The sequence below is a fragment of the Pezoporus wallicus genome, unplaced genomic scaffold (assembly GCF_028554395.1).
Source record: "Pezoporus wallicus isolate ANWC-B61680 ecotype Strahan unplaced genomic scaffold, APGP_CSIRO_Pwel_v1 contig_6665, whole genome shotgun sequence".
Classification (NCBI taxonomy): domain Eukaryota; kingdom Metazoa; phylum Chordata; class Aves; order Psittaciformes; family Psittacidae; genus Pezoporus; species Pezoporus wallicus.
Window position 1 is genome coordinate 1,864,304 of NW_026636967.1, and position 22,306 is coordinate 1,886,609.

Below are 22,306 nucleotides of genomic sequence, written 5' to 3' on the forward strand. Positions count from 1 at the left end.
CTTGGCCAAACCAAAACATCTCTATCAGCTCTGTTCCCGAGCCGAAAGTCAAAACACTGCACTGCACCAGCTACTAAGGAGGAGAAACATGACTGCTACTGCTGAACCCAGGACACCAGGCTTTTGAATACTTCCAGAGGCAGAGATTCCACACCCTTTTTGGGCAACCTGTGCTAGTTACTGTTACTGTTTGATTACAATAAAAAAATTCCTTAAGTGAATTTTATTTCAGCATGTGCCCGTTGCACATGATAATCAGATAATACAATGCAACGTAATGATAAGACTTCCCTGAACCTTGTCTTCCAAACCTTACTTATGAACCGTTAAAACTGAGAATGCATTTCTCTGCAGAGTCATAGAACACACTGGGTCTCCCTAAACTATATATAAAATTAAAAACTGAATGAGCAGAGTTAAGTTGTTGCCCATGGTGATACTGTTAGGGCTGCAGGCAGATGACTGTGTCCTGGCCTGCAGCTGAACAAAGGAAATGGAATGTGGAAACTACTGCCATGGTTTAACCGCAGCTGCCACATAAGTGGGATGACAGATAAAATATCTCTCAATATGTGGCACTGAGGACAGTTCTGTATCACAAAGAAAAAAGCAGATGGTCAAGAAATAAGCAAAAACCTACAATATATTTGTTTTAAAGCTACTTTCCTCAAAGATATCAACAAAAACAATGAAAAAGCAAACCTTTACTCTCCAGATAGATCTGTAGTATGGAACTGCAGAAATTCTGCCACCTTTGTCTCTTGAGTGAATGCTGCTCATTAGTAAGACTAACACATAGAAAGATTTATTAGATTTTTTATTGCTATATATTATCATATTGAGATGAAGTTGTGAGGAGAATTCAAAAGGCATAAGATGATATTCAAAAGGAACAAAAATATGCTTGCATCAGTAGCATGGATCACCCTGAAGCAAAGCTATTTACCAACAGGTTGTGGCATACACCCATCACAAAACCGCATGACTTCTGTTTGTTTCTAAAGTGAAGCAGCACCTTAAAGTTTATTAATTAGGTTATAATTAATGATATAATCAGCAGCTACAGTGTTCAACACTAGTAGCATTGGTAATCCTGTGACGGTGTAGCCAGACACTCTGTATATGCATTTTACTAAGGAAAAAATGAGCACATGGGATTATAAATAGACTGACTCCTGCTTAATACCTAAAAAGATGACCAGGAAGAAAAAAAAAGTACATGTCAGCAATACTGGGAGAAGATGAGATCCTCCTTTTCAGGAGAGGAGGAAATGTCATAAGAATATCAAGTACAAGCAAAGGAGACTGGAGAAGGAAGTAGACGAGCCTACTTCAGTTCCAGTTCTCGTCAGGCATGACCACCTTGACCCCATGACCAACAAATGCCTGGCTTCAACTGTGATAGAATTAAATTTCTTCATAGAAAAAATAGCTTGTATGGGACAATGTTTTGCATTTGTGCTGAAAATATTGTTGATGTTTTAGTTGATGTTGAGCAGTGGTCAGACAGGATTTTCTGCTTCTCACTTCGCGCTGCCAGCAAGTAGGCTGGAGGCACACAGGGAGATGGGAGGTGACAAGGCTGGGACAGCTAACTCCAACTGACCAAAGGCATATGACATACTGTATGACGTCATGCTTATCAGTAAGACTGGAGGGGTGGAGGTTGGTAGGAGTTGTGATAGGAGGTAATGATCAGGGACTGGTTGAGCATTGTTCAGTTGGTTGTGAGCAATTGTATTAGTTTGTATGGTTTATTTTTCTTGGGTTTTGATTTTGTCTCTGTCTTTATTTTTTCACAAGTTTTTGTAAAATCTTTACTAACTATACAGCATTGGTTCTGTAATGTATATTCACAGCTAATTTAGAATGAGGGTTGAAAGCAAATGGTTTTGTACTTGAGCAATAACGTTAATAATGTGTAACAATTAACTGTTAGCATGAAGCATGTTGTGAATGAATGAATCCAGAAAAATGTGGTTTTAGAGCTTAAACTTGGCCCAATCTGTCATTCTTTTAAGTACTTCCTTCACAGTCGTCTCTAATTTCCTTGGTGATATATGTTCATATGCAACACATCACATTTCTGAAACACAATGACTATTAGAAGAGAAACATTCTGACTGAAGTAATGAGGCTGGTTGACATTTAAAACGCCTGAAAATGACACAGCTGTTTCCCACTGGTTTTCATTGATCTGTTTAAAATTATCACGTGTCTGAGCTTTTCAAAAGAGTACATCCTGATACTTCCTTATTCTATTGTGTATTGAAGTGTTCTGAAGTAACTCAGTTATTTTGCTAATAATTGGTGCTTTTTTCCATTCTTTCATTGACTGGTACCTAACCAGCACAACCACTAAGACATGACTTAAAGAGATAACTGAAACCTAGGAGGAAGACACTAGTCTGCTAGTCTAACTAGCAAGTGGAGTGTAGAGATAGCCTTATACAAGCTATATAAGAAATTAACTTGATAGAAAAGTGCTTTATCAGCTCATTCTCAGAATGGTGTTCTACAACTGACCTATACCTTTTCTTTAAATGCTCTGTGTTCTTTTTACCGAGAGTTATGTGTAATGTGAACCCTGTTATACCTGTATAGTTTAAACAGCAAGCAAACGGTAATACAATCTCCTTCATACAGAATCCAAGAACCATTGATGACTACAGTACAGCATTCTGCTTTTTTCTGAAAGCGGAAGTACTAATTAGGTCACCTAAGTCTGATTTCGTAACTAAACCATCATTTTATGCCTAGGTTTCCCTTTCTCTACCTTGGACAAGATGTGTTCAACCTTTTAAGTGTTTAAGCGTCAGGCCTCAAGATAATTTGCTGTGAATTGCTACTTTTTTCTTGTTTTTTTTTCTGAGATGAACTCTGCTTCAACAGAAATATTTTATTTTCCTGGAATAATTTTATAATTAAGCAGTATCCACTTCTATACATATGCTTGCTTTGGTGCAGCAGAATGGTCCACGTTTCTCAGAAAAGTACATTTAGTGGTGTGCACAGAATGGTGCCTCAGTGGTTCAAATGTTGTAGAAAAAGGTATTGGTAGAGAATGAGATGCAGGAAATATTCACCGTGGGGGGCTGAATTTAGCTTCCACTGCTAAGTTTCTTCTGATCTTACTATCATTCTCCAATGCTATTTATTATTACTGGGGACTTTGCTTAAAATATTTATACAAAACATTTACATCCATGAATAGCTCCATTCAGATAAAGTGAAAATGATGTTACCCAACACAAATAAAGCTTTGATATCCTTTGGTGCAAGCTTTCACAGCTAAAAATCCAGATAGCTACATCTGAAGTGAGTTAGCAGACAAACTGTCAGAGAATGTTTGCTCAAACTTTCTGTTCCATCTCCAAGAAGATAAAAAGAGGGAGATTACTAATATCTTTGTTAATTATTTCATTAATCTCTAATTCTTCACCAGTTTTCATTATAGTCACAATAGAGGATGCATCTGGTGAGGATAAGGGTTCAAGAAACTGTTGATCTGCCTTTTGCTTTCCAATGCTGGACTAAAATTTAAATTTACATGATGCCATAGTAAACAGAAGAGAGTAATGTCACCTTTCTGGTGTCCCTTTGACACAAAGCAGAACAGAACAAACTCTATAATGCTGTAATTATGCATTGGTCCAACTGTATTTACCTGGATTTATCCCTTTCTATAATACTTAGTACTAGACAGTCTGGTCTAGGCTCATCTTCCATTGTTTTAATGGGAGAATAAAAATCTTATAGTCTAATAGCTTGGCAAGTTTCTTAATACAGTGTTCAGAACTGTAAAATATCAGTGCAAGTTCTGTATCTGGAGGAAGGACATCATCAAATATGCTCTCGTAATTAAATTGAATAAACAAGTAATGTAAATGTTTGTAAGCAAACTATACTTCATCGGAAGGAAGACTTAAATATTTTAAATTATGTGAATTTACATTTATATGAATATATGTGATTATGTGAAGCTGTTTTATTACTAATCTGAAGAACTGTTGTTTGCAGATCCTATTTCTAGAAGTAATAGATTTAGTAATAGCAATTTTCTACTCCCCCCAAAAAATTTAATAATACTTGTAGTGTTTTATTCCCATCTTACTTGCTTTTTGTCCACAAAGTTTCTTCTTATTTCTATTCCAACTTCTCATCAATCTCTGAACTCTTTCATTAGGAACACTGCAATTGTTGTAATTTGATGACATTGTATAGTTAATTGAAATTCTTCAGATATTTTTCTTCTGTGACATTTAAGCCACAGTTACATAAAACTCTGAATTATTTTTATGTCATTTGTACAACCTGTTTCAATCTCATTTTGTCATGTCCAAAATTGATCTATAAATAGCAAAATATTCCATGTTTCTATCCTTTATTCAGTAGTACCTCGTTTGGTTTGGGGGAAGTAAATCATTGCACTACCAGCATCAGTGTATTCCCGGTTGTGATACAATTCCATGATTTAGTATCATTATGTAATATTGCCTGCAAAAAGATTCTTAATTATTTGTACTTGCTCCTTAGAGAAGTCATATGCATACTCAGTAAAAACAGAAGTTCTTCTAAGCATGTTCTTCCAAAAAGAATTAACCAGATTAATCACTGGAGTAGTTTGAGATCATAAAATAAGGGAAGATAATGCTTCTCAGAATAGACTATAACACGAAATGTTGTAAGAGCCAAAGCACACCAGAAGAGTCTCTGTCAGCCAAGGAAATATGGCTTTTGATTGTAGGGATATGAAATACTGTCATACCATGTTTTCTACACAGTAGAAGCGCTGTGGGCTGTCCCAGACTAATGGTAAGTGGCAAGCAAAACCAAAAACCTCCTCCAGACAAAGCAATTTAAAAAGGTTTCAGACAAAAATAACAGCAAAATCAAAGATTTCCTCATGAATCACTCTTTTGCAAAAAATGTCCTCTTCTCCATTCTCATTATCTGCACTGATAAACCTGACTTAAAACTTATACATTTAGGTAGCACAGAAGATACAAAGCAGATGAAATTGTATTAATTATTAATGTAAGTCCTATCTAGTTCTGGAAAGAAGCTGTTATATTTGTAGTTTGCATTTTTTCCTTGTTTTTAAAAACTTCCTATTTTAAAATTCTGCAAGTGCTGACAGTAAAGAATAACTGTACTTTTTTTTCTGTATGTTATGAAGACAGTGACAATAATTTTATTAGGCTGATTTATTACATTGGAAACCAAGATGACGAGGAGGAAATTAAATTATGACAAGCTGATCTTAAAGAAAATGTGAAATATTACACTTTTCTTTTTTTCTAGTAAATAAAATACATCTGGAGGTAAACTAGACCATATCTGATTAGTTTAATTAATACTAGCTGTGATTTCTTCAGGATAATTTCCACCTACAAAAATGAATTAAAGCCCCAGAAAGCATAGATAACCTAATAATACAGCAGTATTGATGTATAATGAAAACTTTTGAACAATGTAATTTTGTTCTGTTAGAAGAGTTAGTAATATTGTTTTCTTACTACATATTGCCAGTTAGATATAGATGTAAGTTTCAAAGGAGCTCATTAATGATAAAGGAGGGATCTGGGGGAAGAAGAGTAAGTTACCCAAAACTATGATCATTCTCTTACTCGTCCAATGCTTTGTGGTCTTTTTCAGTATGTTGCTGAAATATGGTATTAGATAGAATGACCTTAAGTGGAGGAAATGGACTGAATGAATCTCTCATATATCTAACCTTCTAAATTTAGAAACAGAATTTTCAAGACTTACTGGAATGCAGACCCCAATTTGAATGAGTTCTCGGATAATCACTGAGTCAGGGAAATTTTGGGGTTTGGTTACTTTTTGCCAACAAGAATACTCAGACTTAGCAGAATTTGGGAGAATTGGCTACCAAAAACCCTCACAGAACCCAATATATATGTAACTGTCAGTAACCGAAATAACCCCCGAAAATACTTTCTCAAAACAACACCTGTATATGCATACACAGAAGTACAATTATGTAATATATGTAATATTATGTGTATCAGAATATGGTATACTTGCATACATATACAGGTATGCAAACATATACATACTTGTATAATTGTATTTATTCATGTATATATATAGAATACATTACTGCACTTTCAAGAAGTTGTCAGTGTTACAGTGATGAAATGAAACATACCTCAGTAGGAAAGAAAAAACAAAAAACTTCAAGTAAATAGGAGAGGTCTAAGAAAAAGATTTATATCTTAGGTTAGACTTCCGTAACTTTCATCATAAGTGGAAGGCAGTCACTTGTAGCAGGAGTTCAGTACATTATGAATACCCAAAACTCAAATGTGTCACTATAAAACCAGAAAAGATATGTTTCAATGTCAAGTGAATAGTCTCCTGGCATGTCTTTGTTATAGTAAAAAAATGTATGATCAGGTATGTGCAGAAAAGGATCATCTGTAGGTGAAGATCTGTCAGCTGTTCTAAAAAATCAACCAGGATAGCTTTCTAAAAGTCTCAGTTTACCTTTTGACAAAATAATAGAAAGAAAGGTAGAAAAGACTTACAGAAGGTCTAGACAACAGTACTGTAAAAAAAAAAAAAAGTGTTTAAATGAAGACATGTCAACTAGAAATACAAGAAAAAGAATCATTTTGGATTTGGCTGTTTGTGTATTGCAACTTGTGCAGGCTGAATGAGTACATAAATTGTGAAATTCAGATTTTGAATTGTGTAAGTCATGCAACTCTTCACTACTGCACTACAATAAACATCACTTCCCCCTCTGATGTACATCAGAAAGCAGGTGATGAATATTCTGGGTTTTTTTTCTTGATCTTCTCTTATAACCTTGTTGACATTGAGAGATAGGAGAAAATCTAGTGAGAAACACCTGTCTGAAGGACAACACTGCTGGGGGGCCAAAACTCATTCTTTTAAAACATATTGTCAAATTTTGCTGTTCAACATGTAATATTTTATAGCCATATTCATGTGTCATCTTGCACTATGCTGCAAAACCCACTAATTTCTGTGAGAAGTCTGTATTAATAATTCTAAAATCTTAAAAGTATCTTAATTTATTTCAGTGGGACTGGAATTGAAGATTGCCCTGCTTTTCAGGATTCACTGAATAGTTTAATTCTCCGTGTAGAGGACTGATCAAAACACATACTGGCCACATTTACAAACATTGTATGTCCTTTATAGTGGAAATATCATCTCAGCAAGAGAAACAAAGAGAAGCAAAAAGGACAAAGAATGCAGTCAGAAACCTGTAGGAAGGAAAATCAGGAACATCTTTCCTCTAATAGCTTGTTTCTTTTATATTGTTAAAAAAAAAAAAAACAAAACTGGCAAACCCATTCTGCCCTGAATTCTTCCTCTTTGAAGTTACTTAAAGCAGAAGTCAGTTTGAAGAATTATTAGCCAATTAGCCAAGGACAAACACTTCAAAACTTGAAATGAAAACAAAAAAAAAGTGGTGGCAAATGGTCAGTTAATAGTTGCAGAGGTCATCTATGCCTCATATAGCAAATAAATAACTACCAAAGTATTCAGAACTCAGTGAACAAAATATGTACATAATCTACAAAGATGCCTCCGAGCAATAAATTTACTACTATTGCATCTGCTGATAAATGCATGCTTTAGCATGTTTCTGCTATGCAAGCACTAATAACAGCATTCCAGGTGTCAGAAAACTGCAGTAACTTTCACAACATGCTTCTGCAATTCACAGATCTGCAATTCACAGTAAAATTCCCAGAGTTAGCACTGGACTCGGACTCCAGGGAATAAATTTACTATTAAATCTCAAAGTTTATTTTTTGTTCTCTTTTTCTGTTTCAATAAACATAAAAGTATTTTTAATGTTCTCTTATCTCCCTCAATTAATAAATCTCAGAAGTGCAGCATAAATATAGCACAGTATCTTGGGGTTATCTAGGAATGCCTTTGCAAACAAATTAATCTTACTCATAACAGCCTGAGATTATTAGTGCAAATAGCTCGCTTATCATTATCCTGATTACACTGGGCAAATAAACTTTTTTGGTTTATGCTATCAGGTCGGTTTTATTTAATCCAAGCATATTATTTTTATATTCCCAAAAATAAGGAACTGATTTCCCTGTACTGAATGAAAAGGTAAATTTGGGGAATGCAGACTGAACAGTTCACTTTCTCTGTTTTCTGGTTGAGAGACTTGGGAGTCACTTAATGCAACTTTATTGTTATGTGACAACTGTTTAAGCATAGATATCAGTCATCCTTCCTGAGAGACAGCATTATTAAATGTCGTCCTGCAGTTTTTGTAAGCTGTTGGAGCATCTTGTTATATTCTGTGCTTGCTAATTTTTCAAAAGGAACAATCGGTTGAAGAAGACCCCACTATGCAGCACACTCTGCACAAGAAGTGGCTTTTCAGTTATTTCTCTTCTGACATTTGGATGAGGGAAGATATTGTGAGAATGCATCTCTTCTGGTCAATAGTGTGGCATGATCTAAGTTATAGTAAAGTCCATACAAGAGAGATTATGAGAAATAATAATTTTGCAACAATTCCAGCTATGTTTTGTGTATATACTACTCTCATCAACACAAAATGGTAAAGCACATGCAACATAGGCCCATGGGCTGGACAAATGACAGATCAGCAGAACATCAGTTTGGTGAGTTTAAGGCGGCCCAGCAGCAGGAACTGAAGTCTTCTTTCCTTCCTAGCTTTCTTTTCCCATTGTTGATGTTTTATGCTCATCTCCCAAAAGAAAAGGGGATGATCTGAACTGCCTTTCACACAGTTTAAATTGTGCAGACACGAGCCTTTTCTGGGTTCACTGAGCATCTATCTTGCTTATTCTCTAGTATTATCTGGTTCCAGAATGCTTCTCAATTCCCTGTTCTTATCTTTTATATTTTACTGTTTCCAAGTGTTTTCTCCTACCTTGTGAACTATACCACAGGTCTGTGATGATCTCTTTTTTGATTACATATGTAAATTTTTGTATTTATGCTTAGCTGCATCAGAAAAAAAAGAAGAATGTTACTTTTACAAAAAAATATTACAAAACAGTTTCAGTTTAAGGCAAGCAAGGATTAACTATCTTTTGCTTAGGCTGCTTCTGCTTTACGTGTGATCAGTTCCTGCATCAACTCTGTTTCATCAGTTTAAGTAACTTTGGAATAGCTCAATCACCTGATGAAAGTGATGTTGATCTGACACTCCTTCTTGCACATCACATGGCTTATATTTCAAAATCTCTTAACATTTAAAAAAATGTGCTTATCTTTAATGCTATAGAAAGGTGTGAGCAGCCTTTTTTCTGCATGATGAATTGGTCTTAGATTGCTTTCCTTTTGCTGATGATTTTTTCACAGTAGTATGCACCTTTAAAGATGCAGAAGTATTTCAGATTGTGTTTGTTTTAAATGAGTTTGTTTTAAATGAGTGGAAGAACATATTCCCAGATGCTGTTTACTGCATTGTTTTTTTTCTGACTGGTGTGCCTTACAGTTCCCCTGGCAGAGACTGTCGGGTAAGTGATCACTCTTCAGACTTTGAAGACTGTCTGTTTTCACAAACTATGTTAGCAGTTTTAAACTTGAAGGTTTTGCTTTTCAAACAATGAACTTCATGCAAATTCCTCATTTCCACTGCATTTCCCTGGCTGAAATGTCCTTTTCTGTGTAAAAAGCAACATAGCTAGTTTATCTTGTTGCTGTTGTTGTTGTGATTTGTTTGAGGCTCCTGTTTTTGCTTTTTCTTACCATTTATTTTTGAGATTGAATTTGTTCATGTCTGCCAGGCCAGCACTGGAACATTGGTTTTAAAACAAATTTAAAACCTTTGTCCTGTGTGCAATGGCTAGTTTTGCTTATTCTGTTTCTGATAGAAGCCAGGTCAAAATATTGCTGTTAATTTCTCTTAGATGGGCTGAGACATAAGACATCAGTGTCTCTCTAACATTTTAATTTAAAGAGTTGTAAAATATTTTGCTTTTTCATTTGACAAGTTCTACACTTGATGCAGCGCAGAAGAACCTTTCCATTCTTTTATTTTCAACAGCAACAGGGTCTAGGTGTATGCATTGCTCAAACATAATAGAAGAAGCCATGGAAGAATGTAGGAGGTCCAAAAGGTAAAATCTGCAAAGGTATACAGGGAGGTCATAGACGTAAACAAGACATCTCTCTTAGATCAGTACATCCAAATGTATATAAGCCAACATTTCACAATTATCTCTTCCTAATGTCTGAGCAGTTCTGAGAAAGGGAAGGGTATTTCATTCCTCATTTTAACTGCAGAGGATGTATAAGATACTTTGCAGATTTACTGGAAATACAACGTTCAGCTGCATGTCAGTACGTGCCCATTCTGAAGAACCCTTCAGAAATCATCCAAGACAGAAGTATGTGTAAACGAGTATATATATAATTTAGGGTCAAATCATAGGGGAACAATCCAACAGTGACAGTTAAACTATTAAACTATATTATTATACCTATATATATACATTATATATGAAACTATATATGGCTATAAGGACACGATGTAATTATGCATTACAGATCTAATATAATCTGTTAAAAGATGACTACTAGATACTTAAGGTGATATAAACGTTAGAGGAGTCAAACTGGATAAAAACACCTATAAAATGTGATTGTGTTTGCTAAACAAATCCCAGCAGCTCCAATCAAAATTCTTGGCTGTTTTGCCAAAATATCCAGATTAACTGCTAAACAGTGACTATTTCACCTTTAAGGGTGCTGTGGTGTGATGATATTTGCCATACCTGGGCAATCTGGTTTCCTGTGGAAGCTGCCGAATTAAAGTTCGCATTACTTTAAAATATTATCTCAGGGGAAACGCTTGCTTGTCAGTGAGGTGTTTCTTTGTGACACATACAATTCAGCTGAACATTATTCACAGTTTTGTCAACAGTTCTTCTGAGTGTTTGAAGATGCTATTTAAGAACTCCAGGAGTTGGGAAAAATATTTATTTGAAACAATGCATGTGTTGAGAAGAAAATAAAAATCAGTATAGATGACAGAGGTTTTAATAGTTATAGAATGAATAATGTTTTAATCCTTTGTATGAGAGAAGCAGTGAGGGAAGAAAGGTCACGAGTGGTGCTTTGTCTTCATAATAAAAAAGTTTAGCATCACAGTTTATAAAGAGCCTTATTTTTCTGATTTCTCAAATAAGGCTTCCAGTATTATTACTTTCTTAGTGACATTTAAACTGCCCAGTTTACTCAGCCAGTTTTCAGCATTTTGAGCTGGTTTGTATGTAGCTGCTTTGGGATTTCTGGCTTTGGAACAATGAAGTTTTCGACAGCTGTGATATCAATATCCTTTCAATAATTTCTTTCATTTTTCTCGAACCACTCTTTCTTCAAAATACTAGTAATAAGGTTGTCAGTTATAGGTGTTCTAATTAATTAAATTAAGAAAAATTGATAAAGTAACTGTATTGACAATCACCCTAGTTGTTTTAAGGTGTTGTTAGCATGCTTGACTAAAGTATAGAAGTTCCTGATTAAAAAGAAAACAAAAGCCCAGAGGAAAATACATGAAGTTTCAGCCCAAAGTCACCAATAGATAATATATACAGAAGTTTCATCCTGTCAGTCCACATGTTTAAGTTCCTTTTGAAATTAATGATGAGTTCTTGTCAGGCTTGGTTTACTGCAGCAGCAGATTGATGCTTTGTTCAAATTCTGTCTGCTTGGAGCATTTTTCTTTCTGTCTTGGAAGAAACATTCAATTCATTATACACACATGACCCATGAGAAAAAGCTTAAGAAATATGTGATTGTAAGGCTTGGAATTAGATCTGTTTAAAAAAAATTGGTTTTTTTTTTAACTAAAAAATGAGCAAGTCAAGTTTGCCTTGATTAATGAGTAATTTAGAAATAACTATGCTGATGTTGTCTTTGACAAACCACTGCATTGACTGCTTATGTTTGAAAGGTAGCTCTAAACTCCAGAAAGCAACAAAAGAAGCTTATGTGGAGTTGTTTTAAAATGTTTCAAAAACACTATGAAGGTTTATTAAGTAATAATTTGAAAACCTGATAATAATGTTCTGGGGGGCTTTGGTTTTTTTTTGTTGGTTGGAGTTTTTGGGGGTTTTTGGGTTTTTTTTGGAATTCCACAAAACTTTTGATAATTCACATAGAATAAATGCAATACTGGTATTTTCTATCAGCGATTTTAATGTGATTCCATTTAACTTTTCTGGTGGGAAAAACACTGACAAAGTATTTTAGAAGAAAGTTTGACATTTTTCTTTAGATTTTAATATGAAGAAATACACAGTTTAATCAGGAAAAAAAGCTTTTTTGATAGCTTACTGCTGTCACAGAATCATAGAATAGTTAGGGTTGGAAAGGAACTTAAGATCACCTAGTTCCAACCCTCCTGCCATGGGCAGGGATGCCTCACACTAGACCATGTCACTCAAGACTCTGTCCAATCTGGCCAGAGATGAAGCAATCACCACTTCTTTAGGCAACTTGTTCCAATAACTCACCACTCTCACAATGAAGAATTTCTTCCTTATATCTAACCTTAACTTCCCCTGTTTAAATTTAAACCCATTACGCCTTATCTTGTCACTACAGTCCCTAATGAAGAGTCCCTCTCCAGCATCTCTATAGGCCCCCTTCAGATACCGGAAGGCTGCTATGAGGCCTCCACGCAGCCTTCTCCAGGCTGAACAGCCCCAACCTTCTCAGCCTGTCGTCATATGGTAAGTGCTGCAGGCCCCTTACAATCCTCATGGTCCTCCTCTGGACTTGCTCCAAAAGCTCTGTTTCCTTATGTTGAGGACACCAGAACTCAGAAACTTACGGGAGCAGAGAGGCACCATCACCTCATTAAGAGCTGATTAAGAGCAGCCAACATGGTTTTACCAAGGGGAAGTCATGTTTGACCAGCCTTATAGCATTTATATTAATGCACTTATAGGGTTGTCGTGGTTTAAAGCCAGTCAGGTAATTTGTTCACTCACCTCCCCCCCCTTTCTTTCCCTCCCCCTGCTCCCGGAGGGACAGAGAGGAGAATCGAAAAGAATGCAACTCCCACGGGTTGAGATAAGAACAGTTTAGTAACTAAGGTATAACACAGATCACTACTGCTACCACCAATGATAATAATGTTAAAGGAAATAACAAGGGAAGAGAATACAACACCTCAGCACCAGCCGACCGATAACTTGCCCCCCTCAGCCTGACCAAGCTCCGACCGATACCTCCTCCAACCCTGCCGTCTCCCAGCCCTTCCGGCTAACTCCCAGTTACATCCTGGGCATGACGTGCTGTGGTATGGAATACCTCTTTGGTCAGTTTGGGTCAGGTGTCCCGTCTCTGCTTCCTCCTGGCTTCCCCTCCCCCCTGGCAGAGCATTGAGGCTCACAAAGTCCTTGGCCAAACCAAAACATCTCTATCAGCTCTGTTCCCAGGCCGAAAGTCAAAACACAGCACTGCACCAGCTACCAAGAAGGGGAAAAATGACTGCTACTGCTGAACCCAGGACAAGGGTGCATTAGAAAGGGTGTGGTTAGTAGGTCAAGAGAGGTTCTCCACCCCCTCTACTCTGCCTTGGTGAAGCCACATCTGGAATATTGTGTCCAGTTCTGGGCCCTTCAGTTCAAGAAGGACAGGGACCTGCTGGAGAGAGTCCAGCGCAGAGCTACAAAGATGATTAAGGGAGTGGAACATCTCCCTTATGAGGAGAGGCTGATGGTGCTGGGACTCTTTAGCTTGGAGAAGAGGAGACTGAGGGGTGACCTCATCAATGTTTACAAATAAGTAAAGGGTGAGTGTCAGGATGATGGAGCTAGGTTTTTTTCAGTGATGTCCAGTGATAGGACAAGGGGCAATGTGTGTAAACTGGAGCATAGGAGGTTCCATGTGAATATCAGGAAAAATTTCTTTACTGTGAGAGTGACAGAGCACTGGAACAGATTGCCAGGGGGGTTGTGGATTCTCCTACATTGGAGATATTCAAGGCCCGCCTGGACAAGTTCCTGTGTGATGTACTCTAGGTTACCCTGCTCTTGCAGGGGGGTTGGACTAGATGATCTTTTGAGGTCCCTTTCAACCCTTGGGATTCTGTGATTCTGTGATTCTGTGACCTGATGCAGCCCAGGATACGGTTGGTTTCTGGGCTGCCAGCACACACTGCCAGCTCATGTTAAGTTTCTTTTCAACCAGTTCCCCCAGGTCCTTCAACACAGGGTTGCTCGGAATCACTTCACCCAACATGTAGCTGCGCCTGGGATTTAATCCAAAGCTTCAAATGTTTGCATTTAAGAACTTGTAATTCTAAATTGAAATGAAACTCCAAAGAAATATTTTTCAGGTTGTCTGGAAAGGTATTCTTTATGTAGGTGGGGATTATTTTGTAGAATCTTCTTCGATGTTCTGTGCATTTTGACAGCATTAGATGCTGAAAAGTAGAGCTGCCTTCAAGTTAATAAATAGTATGTGTAGTAAAGCCTTTTTCAGTTTAGTAATACTACTTAGAATGTCCAAGTGATTAGACTACAACAACCCACATCTGTTGCTTTTGAGGCTTCAGAAGTGTATTGCTCCTCAGCGCAATTATTTTTATTCCCTTTTGTCTATGTAAAACATATTGCGCAAAATAGGTCTCCACTGTACTACCGGGAATTATGTCAAAAGTTTAAAAAAAAATAAAACCCTTAAATATTATCAATATTTCAGATTAAATGCCAATTAAAATCATCATCTCATAAATCATAACGCTGGCTAATAATGATATGATTCTGCTATAATTTACTCTGAGCAATGTTTTTAATCCCATTAGAGCTGTGTAGGGCCTAAACCACAATGCTTATGACCAACCACAATCAAATTAATATCGGAATTTAGAGAGGCCATTCTACAGATCTCTTTGGTTTTCTGGCAGAAGGTGTGTTGCTAAGTGCTAGACCACTGAACAAGCAAAATGAAGTCCTCCTCTGGCTGGTTTCTTTACTAACCTCAGAGCGTCACTGGACTGTAGCACTCCCTCTTCTTTGATATTATTACATGTCTTTGTATATCATGCTCAAACTACTTCAGATATACTCATGCTGCTAAAAATGTTTAGCAATTACCTTCAGCTTCTGGAAAATACAGAAGGGCAATTACTAGAAGTTTGGGTGGAGGTTTTTTGACCCTTCCCGCTGCTTTACTGTGCGCAAACCGCCTGTTGGCGTTTTGATGGAGTTCAGCATTTTAGTCTCAATGTTTAAAGCCCTTAATAGAGTGGGTCACACTCGCTTGCTGGAATTCTGATCTTTAGGGATCTTTCATCTCACCTTCAGAGATCTGAGGGAAAAGGTTAATCGTTGTGAGGGGTAGAAAGAAAGCTTCAGTGAGTCTTACATCTTTGTGGCTATGCTGTCAGATCTGTGAAACGTCTTCCTGTAACAGGAAGAAGTAGTATGAACTTGGGCTCTTGAAAGAGGCATAAAGACTTTATTTATCTTTACAGTTATTGGGGAGGCACCTCTGACTCCTCTTTACTTTTTTTATCTGGAGACTAAGGTTTGAAACAGAAACACTTTAGCACAATTATAGCTACACATCTGTATTTTCAGGGCATGTTCTTAGCATGGATTATACAGCAGCTCACCTTCATGCAGCTGAGACCTTGGTTGCTTTCAAAAGCAAAAGATCCATACCGTGGGAAGAAAATGGCTTCTAAATTCTTTAAGTGGTCCTACATCTACAGACTATTTCTGGTACTTCCATACGTTCACAGTAGGATGTGAACTTTTTTATTAGTATTTAATCCAATAACTGAGCTGCTCCAGTTCTCTTTGACACCTACCATGTGATTTGGTATGAGGCAAATTTTGCTTTAGCCTGGAAAACAAAGAGGGCAACCAAATTTAGTTTTGAGCTTAGAAGACATATTTTTACAGTAATTTCGCCTTAACTGTAAGGCAGCTTTGCAGTATATAAGAGCTCCAAGCAGCATAATTCTGAAACTTAAACCCCAAAATGATGATTATGCAATTCAGAGAGCGGCAATTTTGACTAGACCCTAAAGGATATAAAGATGATAGCCTTTCTATTTGAAATCTTATTTTCTGGAGGACTTTGTAATTAAAAGATGTCCACCTTTTGGAAAAAAACACTACAGTAGTTTGATTTGGAATTCTATGTGACATCCCCAGAGACACAGTCTATGTACATTTCCATAAATCTTATGGTTAATGATAATTTAGATGGTTAATTAACTAATTCCCATGTAGAAAGTTGACTCCACCTTAAAAATAAAAAAAAAAAAAAAAAACACAAAAGTTTTGTGACGTCTGTTGTCTTCTCTTCCCCAAAAGAAACAATAAAATTAGAACATATCTCCTTCTTTGATGTTGATCAGTAGGTCAAGTAGTTGGCATAGTGATGCTGTTTTCTCTTTTTCTAGAAATATAAAATGCATTCTTGATTGCATCAATACTTAAAATAATCGTTCAAGGGAGACTATTTCAAACAGAGAGCACGGTCGGACTTCACTGGTGTGTTTGAATAGTTGCTAAAAAGATTAACACACTTCTTCTCAATCTAAATAGAAATCTGAGTGTTTGCTGTGGGTGTATTAACCTGAAATGCATTTAATCTAAGCAGCATAGTTGGAGATTTATTCTTGAGAATTTCCTTTGATACAGCTTTTCAACCTGTCATATTCTAGATGGAGTTATAGTATTTATATCTTCTGTTGTGGTTTTGTTTTCTGTTCAGAGTCTGAAGCAAAGACTTCTGTGTAAACTCACTCAGAGGGCTAGGAACATGCATGAACTAAAAATTTCAAGGCAAGCTGCCATTTGATCAGGTGTCATGGTTTAAGCCCAGGCCATAAATCAGAACCACAGAGTCTATCCCCCACCACCACACACCCCTTTTCTTCCCCCCGCTCCCAGAGGGATGGGAAGGAGAATTGAAAGAATGTAACTCCCACGGGTCGAGATAAGAAAAGTCCACTAAGGTATAATACAAATCACTACTGCTACCACCAATAATAATAATGATAAAGGAAATAACAAGGGAAGAGAATACAATACCACCCACCAACCAATAACTATCCTGACCAAGCAGTGAGCCAGCCCTTCTGGGTAACACCCAGTTACATTCCAGGCATGACGTACTATGGTATGGAATACCTCTTTGGCTAGCTTGGGTCAGGTGTCCTGTCTCCGCTTCTTCCTGGCTTCCCCTCCTCCCTGGCAGAGCATGATACTCAGAAAGTCCTTGGTCAGAGTAAACATTACTGAGCAGCAACTAAAAACATCAGTGTTAGCATTGTTCCCAGGCCGAAAGTCAAAACCACAGCACAGCACTAGCTACTAAGGAGAAAAAATGACTGCTACTGCTGAACCCAGGAAGCCAGGTTTCAGTGTTTCAGTCAAATACCTAGAATACAGATATGATATAATAGATAGAATATAGATATAGATAGAATATGATTTAAAAGTTACTTAAACATAATTGATTCTTACTATACTTTTTGTGTTTGAAACCCTTGTGTTTCAAGCACAAGGGACAAAATATCCCTACTGCAAACTACTGAAATCACAATGACCATTCCTAGCATGTCAGCGTAAAGACTTGGCATTGAGCTGAAATTCAGTTATACAAAATCTACTATTTAAGAGAAGCTGAAAGTCTCCTAAATCCATTTTTAGGAAACCAGTGTGAAACACAACACTCATGAACTGTATACTGTATAGATGAATTTTTGTGGAAGCAGCTGTTATGGTAACACTACAGATTTTTGTCATTATAAACGAAATAAATAGAAAATAAAAGCTTTGAATGTCAGGTTACGCCCACCACAGTTCTTTACATAAAATAAAGTGAAAATAATGTCAATTGATAGGGCAGTAAGAGAGGAATTTTGAGATTATGAAATGCTTTTAATCTGAACTCTCAGTAAGTAAGAGAGTAAGAGAGTAAGAGTTGGCAGTTAAAATTTTGTTGCAATTCTATAAATCAGCAGTAGCAATTTGTTTATAGTCACTGCACACCATTTAAACTTTGTATGCTTTTAAAGAAAGAATTAATCTTGCCTTTTTCGCCTTTTCTTCTAGTATACACTTTTTACTTACAAATTAAAATTCAATTATAACTCAAACCTCTCTAGTGTGCATAAAATTAATTTTAGCCCTGGACAGCATTAGAGATTACAGATGCAACATTGGATAATAAGCCAGGATATAGGAATTACCTTTATTTATACAAATTAGTATTTTAATGCAATTAGCACAATGTGTTTATGTTCTGAGTAATTCTTATTTTTTTTTAGAATAAAACTTATTTCTGTGGATATGAGGACATAAATAGAAGTTTCCAAGAAGGACATAAAAGTTTACAAGAAAGAGATCAGTATAATCTTGCCTGTAGTAATACAATTCTGTGAGTTTTGAACAAATGGAAAATGAGTTGGAGAGAGATTAATCTACTCTTCCCCACTAAGCGTTCTGTAAATAGTGTGAAAGACATTACCATACAATCTTAATGTTTAGCACAGAGCCTACCATTAATACTATTTAGACATGTATTTAAGTGCCTAGGCACATATGATGAAAGCAGACATCTTAGAAATAGCATTGGTCTCTCTTGTTTAAATAATATTGCGAGTTCACGCTATCTGTCTTAATATAGTTACGCTTTCAGAAATTTTATGGTCCTTTCCAGCATTAAAATCTGTGACAGTAATTTCCTGAAGCTGTGGTAATTCTGTAGTTTCTCCTGTCGTGATATCCTTCTCAAGATAGATAGTTTATAGTTTGAAGAGAATTTTGTTGGGGTTTTGTGATTTTCTTTTTGTGATAATATTTGTAGCAAGTTTTAGCTCTCCAACACCAACTAGAACCTGAAATGTATGTTGGCAAGATCCAAACCAGTTTTAGTGAAAAAAGCATAGAGAATGAACACTGAATATTGATATAATTTTTATTTCAAATTTTTGTAAGAATCAAAATGCTCTCTTGATTAAATGAATTCAAGATTTTGATGCAGTCACAGATGTGTTCAGATCAGAGCCAACCTGCAACACAGAATAACAGACTAAAAATAATACTAGAACATAAGATCAAATGCAGTGAGTGAAGGTATATTTCAATTTAATCATTATAAAGTAGTACTCATATAGCAATACAAGGTACCAGAGTGGTCAGTTCAGTGTACCTAGCTTTGAGGTCATCGAATCATAGAATCATAGAATAGTTAGGGTTGGAAAGGACCTTCAGATCATCTGGTTCCAACCCCCGTGCCATGGGCAGGGACACCTCACACTAAACCACATCACCCAAAGTTCTGTCCAATCTGGCCTTGAGCACCATCACGGATGGAGCATTCACAACTTCCTTGGGCAACCCATTCCAGTGCCTCACCACCCTTACAGTGAAGAACTTCTTCCTTATACCCAATCTAAACTTCCTCATTTTAACCCATTACCCCTTGTCCTGTCGCTACAGTCCCGAATGAAGAGTCCCTTCCCAGCATCTTTATAAGCCACTTTCAGATACTGGAAGGCTGCTATGAGGTCTCCACGCAGCCTTCTCTTCTCCAGGCTGAACAGCCCCAACTTCCTCAGCTTGTCTTCATATAGGAGGAGCACCAGTCCCATGATCATCCTCGTGGCCTCCTCTGGACTTGTTCCAATAGTTCCATGTCCTTTTATGCTGAGTACACCAGAACTGCACACAATACTCCAAGTACAGAGTAGAGGGGCAGGATCACCTCCTTCGACCTGCTGGTCACATAATGCCCTACAGCTGGTCCTACCTAGCTGTCATGCTTGCATTACTGTAAGGAACAGAAAATTATGATCTATAATTTGTGTTCATACTCTTGAGGCTTTGGTATCTTCCCGTACCCGCACTTTGAAAATCTCTCCTGTCATGTCGTGCTTGTAACTCTTGGTGTCCCTTGCAACAATCCTTTTGTTTGTTTGTTTGTTTCTAAAAAAAAACCAGCCTTCAAGTTGTCTCTTTGTAGTAACAAAGCTGATTTTTATTTAGCACAATTTACTAGCACATACACCTTGAACAAAAGTATTAACTCCACAAAAGTGGTGGTTAACAAGTATGTACTATATATGGTAATATCTCAATCTAACCTATTTTAAATACCATACTTTGGCAACTACTAATTATTACTATTTATTTGTGTCATTATTAATGGTGTACAATAAAAATTGATTACCACGCAGATAATGACATCATAACATTTCACAAATAAATTTAGCAAGCTCAGATATACCTTATTAAGAAACCATTTCCAAAATTCACTCTTTAGAAGTTATAAACTTTCTTGTATTTAAAACTTCTAGCATAATCTTTATTCAGTTAGTCTCTATTTTATGTTCTATCATTCAACTGTTTATCCTAACTATATTTTTTCTTTGCTTTCTGTCTCAGTTTGAATAGTCTATCCAATTAAAAATTATAATGCTCTATAAAGGCTTGGGATAACCTGCAAGGGCCAACTGATAGATCTTTTAGATTTAGATTTTGTACAGTGAGGAGCATATTAAAGGTTGAATATGATGCAGTAATTATTTAAAACCCAATCAAATATAAAGGAACAGAACAATAAGTCTGTTAAAATGTCAAAGTTATACATACCACTAAAACTGACAGGAAGATTTTGTAAAATTACATAGAGCATCTGACACTGACCTAGTGTTAGGGTACATCACTATACACACTTCCTATAATATATGCATACTTGACAGTTTGATTGAAACTTGCAAGTAAAGACTTATTAAAGATTCCAAAAAAAAGTTAAGCTGCCATTTCTTTTAGAATTTTGAAATAGCATTTTTCAGGTAGAAAATAGCATATAACCAGGATCCACTGGAGATTTGCAAGTAGACACGCATAATGCGTTCTTTTAATATTTTATTCTGCAGGCAATCATGTTATTTTGAAAGCAACATTCCAAACATAACCATTTAGATTTAAATCCCTATGGGCTTGTATGAGAATTTGACAATTATGTAAAGCAGCATTTTAAGGAAACCATAAGACAAAACTTGTTAGAAAAAAATTGGCTGCAATGATACTCACAGGTAAGAAAATGAATACTAATGAAGGCAACCTTCTTTACAAGGAGTCTGATTAGATATTTAAAGGCCCTGGCAAAAGCTGAGATCTGTCTTTTTCAGAATACATTTTAAAAGGATCATAGACAACTGAATTTAGAAACTGAATTTAGAAAGTTTTTCTCCTGATGGAAGTAACTTTTCTTCAAGAAAACTGGCGACAATAAATTACTCCTAATATACATTTGAATACATAACATTAACATAGGATTCATGCCTCGATTTAATGATTTATTTAAAGTGAACTATGTGTGGGTTATTCTCAATGGGAAAAGTAGTTCTCTGTCAGCCCTGATCACATGCTTGGTCCCTCCCCATCCACTGTGCCAGCACTGCCACTCATATGGGAAGCTGTGTGAGGAAATGGTCTGTCTGAAAGCTAACGAACCAGTGTACAAGTCTCAAGAAGAAACCATCCATTTGAGCAGCAGCATACATTTACATTGGTTTTAAGTTACTGGGATGTTGCAGGCATAGCTGCAATTGTTGCTAGGCAATGATTTATGTGATTTTTTTATGTGCTTTTGCACATGAAGAATATGCTTATACCTGGAAATCACAAATGTGTAAAATTCTGCAGTCAATCTATTTTCAATCCTTTTTTTTTTTTTTTTTAAATGCTAAACTCTTGCTGGTACAGAAACTGTCTGAACCAGCAGAACTTGTATGAGAAGGTCAATAATTCAATATTAACTGAAACAAGTTTTCTACGGTAAGTTCTAGAGACATTTTTTTTCTTCACCAGAAATTCCTTCACATTAGAAGTAAACTTCATTTTGCAAAGAGAGCAATAATTTGATGATTTTCTACTTTTAGCAATTCATTTAGTAGTCACAAGCTCATTTACTTGCATAGGTAAAGAAAAAACACCATGACACTTAGCAGGTAAATGCACATTGTTCTTAAAAGCTAACGCAATTAAATTAAAATTTTAGCTGAGCATGATCAGTTACTAATGTTGAATAGACACACAAAGGAAGATGGTGCCCCAGTTCTCAAAACTGGAGTACTGCTGTTCGAAGAGGCAGGTATACCTGTGCCTCACATCTACAGCTAACCAGTGAATGACTCATGTTCAGATGTCAAACTACTATCAGTAAGAATTGCTGTATAGGTCACATGCAGACTAATGAATGGCTTCAGTTTACTTCAGCAGCAAGACTCCTCCATGATTTGCAAAACAAAAAC